This window comes from Amblyomma maculatum, chromosome 3, assembly GCF_055883805.1.
Source record: "Amblyomma maculatum isolate TAMU_Amacu chromosome 3, ASM5588380v1, whole genome shotgun sequence".
In the NCBI taxonomy this organism is placed as follows: Eukaryota; Metazoa; Arthropoda; class Arachnida; order Ixodida; family Ixodidae; genus Amblyomma; species Amblyomma maculatum.
Window position 1 is genome coordinate 168,720,598 of NC_139346.1, and position 4,843 is coordinate 168,725,440.

At 43.9% G+C, this 4,843-nt stretch overlaps 1 non-coding gene across 1 annotated transcript; it reads left to right on the forward strand.

Annotated features, from left to right (window-relative positions):
• The first annotated feature begins 4,369 nt into the window (after positions 1-4,369).
• Positions 4,370-4,442, forward strand: TRNAV-AAC (transfer RNA valine (anticodon AAC)). The gene has a single exon. It is a non-coding gene; the product is annotated as a tRNA-Val (tRNA).
• The last annotated feature ends 401 nt before the right edge of the window (positions 4,443-4,843 follow it).

The window sequence follows — 4,843 nt, forward strand, 5'->3', positions numbered from 1 at the left end:
TTCACACCTAAGCATTGAAAGCAATATTAAAATTTAATTAATTGCACCTAATTACCAAAAAGTAGGTGAAATGAAAAAATACTACCCAGTACTTCACAAAACTCCTAAAATCTACTTCCTTTTAATTAAGGAGAACTCTATTCTTTATATACATTATAGAGTCGTTCCCAACTGATACTCAAGGCGGATTAAAAATGGCGGTAAATCACGAATCCAGTCAAGAGAGGCTTCAGCATAGGTAATGAGGGGGACATCAAACATTTATACATGAAATTTTTAATCTACAAACTAAAACCCAAACTTTGTAATGGGAGCATGGCTTTAGTTGCCTATATGTGCCGTAAACAGAACGCAACAAAACAAGTATTAACCAGTGCATGAACAAAACCAGATTATAATATAGCTTCTTTTAGGAGTCAGGTGCAGTATTATATTAAAATAAACATGTTAAATTTTGTAAATTTATTTCAGCATGCTGATTGCGCCCTGTGGGAATGTTGTGTCAGTACTGGCAGAGCGACTTACTTCGCGTGATCGACTTATTCTTTCGGCGCACGTAATGCCGAGTTTCCGAATGAAGCATGGCACGAAGCAGTTTCTTATCGCTGTCGTGCCGTTATCTGGCTGACATGCCGAGGAAAGAGTCAACCCACATGTCAACTCGCACATCTCAAAATAAGTTTGTTGCAAAGTTTTCGTCTTGCACTATGGTTGCCTCTGTTGCTGTTTGGAAGGAATAATACATCGCCACTCCCGAGTTTTAATGGTTCGTCGTTTTCGTGTCCTGTGAACAACCGGTGCGACGTCTTTCTGCACTATTGTAGCACGCTTCTCAATTCGTGTGGAGCGCACAATGAGTTCGCGACACGTGCTGAAAGCGGAGGTCTGTGGAATATTCGACTGCGTTGATTCTATGTCGGTGTCACAGCCCATCGTTGCCCACTGGACCTTCACAAATGAACTCTCGTCAGTGTCATCTGACTGCTTTCCGCATGCGCATTTGACGCTGGTATGTTTTGGTCGTCGATGCTTGTGTAGTAGTTCGTTTTATTGGCAATCTTTATCAGTTTGTGTGGTTCGCGTAATAAATTACGAGTGCAACAACCATACTTGTCAAACACTACTGAGTGCTTGCAGTTTTGCAAGTGCTTTAGTTATATACCTTGCTGTGCTATGAGGCAAAGTATTTGCTATAGAATTTGAGGTGTGCCGAGCCTGTTTCTTTTTACTCGTTGCTACCTTTCTGTGCCGCCTTCTTTGTCCGGAACGTTTACTTTCTTCTCAATTACACACAAATGTGAGAAACTCGAGCACAATTAAGTCGTAAAGGCTAGCGCGCACTGAATGCAGCAATAGTGAAAATCGACGGACACGTAAACGCGATGCGAGGAATCCACAAAAGCATCCACTTTGTAATTCGTGCCGCATAAGCAAAGATGTCATTTAATGCCGTAAAATTGACGTGCCACTCAGCTGCCTAGAGCCCTAGTGAGCCCATAAGCCGCCATTTTTTTTTTTTAACGCATGGGTGTCTAAAAAAGCCTCACCAGTGCCAGTGGTAGGAAAATTTCGCTAGTTTCGGTTGCATCTATATCTCAGCGCACCTGGTGACTGAAGAAAGCTGATATTTATGTTAAGAAATGACTCCGCCTGCAAGCGTGCGGCACGATAAGATACGGACGGCGGTGGCCAATCGTTATGACGCAGGAATCAAATAGAGCTTTTCGCCTGTGGTAGTTCGAATCGCGCTCTACGACAAAGTTTCTTTTGCAACGCTTCAGCAGGCTTTCTTCCCCGGCTTTGTTACCAATTTACATCAACGTTGACCGATGTCATTAGTCGATTTAGTGCGCATGACCCATCCTTATCACGCAAGAAACATGGTACACGCGCCTCGGGAAAAGCACGGACTTTTGTGTCTCGGAATATGCACCAGAAGGCGAGATATGCACCAGAGAGGTGGTCGCGAGTGGAAAAAAATATTATGCGACTGTGGCCACGTGACAACGACCGGGCTTTCTGCTGGTGGCAGTTATTTGAGCCTTCGCATCACGCATGCAATGCATGTTGCTGGCCGAGCGTCGAGAAAGCGATATGGCATTCATGACCGAAAAAAAAATGAAAATAGCTGTTTTATTATGATTCGAAGAAGCAAGGCACGACCAGCAGCATGCGCTGTCATGCCATGTCATGCCATGCTCGGCCGTCATCCGATTTAAACAGCAGGCTTATTGGATACCCACTATCGGAGCAAAGCCCTGTCAATTTCCCGCGGCCGGAGTTACACTGCAGCCGACCTTGCTCATCCATTCCACATTTAATTAAGACCAGTACAATAGCAGTGCTCAACCGCCTGGTCACGCGGCTTTTTTTCTCTTTTATTTTTTTTTTTTATAATTCACAGGCTTTCTTTCGAACGTGAAAAAAAAGGGGACCGCGTGAGATATAACAGGTAGGCAAACATTTATTGCGTGGTTTCTGAAAATGCTCTACAATTTTCCGTATCACGCTTGGTGTCTGCAGCAAATACTTAAAGATTTGAGCAGGTGCGAAAAAAATAGCCCTGTAACTCTAGCCAAGCATTAATGCTATGCATCCATTTCCGTTCGTGTTCGAAGCGCCTTTCATTTTCCAAACATTGTCGCAATTTATGTGGGACGCCCTGTATATATAGCATCCTAGATACCGTGGTTTGCAGACATCATCTGCCATCGTGGAAACAAGACTATCATATCGAAAAATTAGTTTTGAATAGTTCTTCTATGTTACTCAGCACCACGGCTGTGTATTCATTCATTTGGGCAAGGAACTTCAATTCAAGCAATAAAAATATTAGCTGGAAGTTTAACTGTGGTTAAACCTGGAGGGAAGCGAAAGCTTCATGTAGTACATGGCTACGCCCATTGACAAGCTTAGATTAAGCACATTGTGCGTTTCGAAACGTAAAGCCCGTTCTTCATCGGGCTCGCCACCTTTTCAGAGCCTCATTCTGAAGTGCCTTGTTCGCGTTCCGATGCGCTACTCTAGCAGGGTGTTTGTCCTCCTCCATCTCGCTCAGTGTTGTAACCTAGGCAGGAGCCCAGGGGCTCCATTTATACACGTATAGCCCCTCTAGCGCCCTCTACTTCCGCGTCACACTGACGTCACCTCACGTGACCTTGGTCTTGACAGTGGTTACGGGTCACTTAGTGGTCTACGTGACTATACCCGAAATTCACATGGCGACCACCAGGTCACGTGACTTTGACCTTGGCAGTGATCACAGGACACTTGGTGGCTTACGTGACTGTCACACGGCGACCACGAGTGTTTGACCCCTAAATCTCTCTTATAAAAACTATGGTCACGCGACCTTGACCTTGACAGTGGTCACGTGGCACTTGGTGTCCTACGTGAATATCTCCCAATATCACATGGCGACCATCAGGCTTAACACAGAAGTTTGACCTCTAATCTCCCTCAAGATGAAAACCGTGCTCACGTGGCCTTGACTTTGACAGTGGCCATGGGCCACTTGGTAGCTTACGTGATTATGCCCCAAAGTCACATGATGACCACCAAACGTAACCTAGAAGTTTGAGCTCTAAATCTCCCTCAAGGTGAAAACCGCATATACCCGATGGCTTGAACTACCTGGCGTAGTGAAAATGCCGAAAAAGTATGCGGTCTCTTTAAGATGCGCTCCTATTTTGCGGGTCTTTGGGGCTCCTTGGCTTTTGGAGCCTGCCCACGCAAACGCTTCTTGCTCGAAAACGTACTTTCTGGCGTGAAGAACTTATTAGGACTAGTATTCGTGCAATGAAGGCTCTTTTGACCATCTGAGGATTTTACGCACAGCAAGTGTCAAGGCCCTTCGAAAATGGTAAGCACATTGGTAAGTATATCGGCCCGTTGTCGCTTTGCGTAAGTGGCCCTAAAATCCTTACTCATGTTTTATACATCTCCAAACATAAGTAAAAAGAGCAAATTCGTTACTTACAGAAGTGAAAAGATCGTGTTGTTACTCGTTTTAGCGGGAGATTAGTAAACCCGCTAGCTTACTATAAATCATACCATACACCAATCCTTTTTCGTTGTTGATGTTAATGGAGCACTCTGTTCATAAAGATTACCGGCTGTCCCTCCGATATCTTTATTTTGCCACATGCTGTGCCAGTTCCCCATTTGGTTCTCAAAGGCGTATGTATGATTTGTGGCTCTTAAAAATATCCAATAAGAAGCCAAAAGAGGGTTTTGTCATTTGAGTTTGGCAGAAAACCATAAATTACTCTTTTTCGGCTTGCTATCTCGCACTAATCTTTGAGTGGTCATGGTGGTGGGTGGTGGCATCTGCGTTGATTAATGGTACGAGAGAATGCCGTGAACAGCTGTTCTTGTGGTGTAGTGGTTATCACATCCGCCTAACACGCGGAAGGTCCCAGGTTCGATCCCTGGCAAGAACATTTTTTTTTTTACTTGCATGCATTTCTATGTACTTGGTTTCAATATTGCACTTTTGCAGAAGTCTGACAGGAATCAGTCAAAGCGGATGCATGAGAAAGGCCTTTTTATCCCTTAGTCAACTAGCTGTTTCCTTAGAAGAAAGAAAAACAAAACAAAAAAAAAACCTGGAACAATAGAACACGTGTTTTTGAATTGTTGGGAGCCGATATTTTCTGAGATATCCTTCAAAGAACATTAAAGATAGAGATTTCGTTATATCCCTATGGCGCTATAGGTTCTTTCCTGTACAAACATATGAAATTCCTTTTGATGCTATTATGCTCCTGGGCCTCCAAAGTTTGTGGAAAACGAGGATGCAGTATTCAACAAGGCAGATTTTGAAGTGAGATCTGTACGTGAG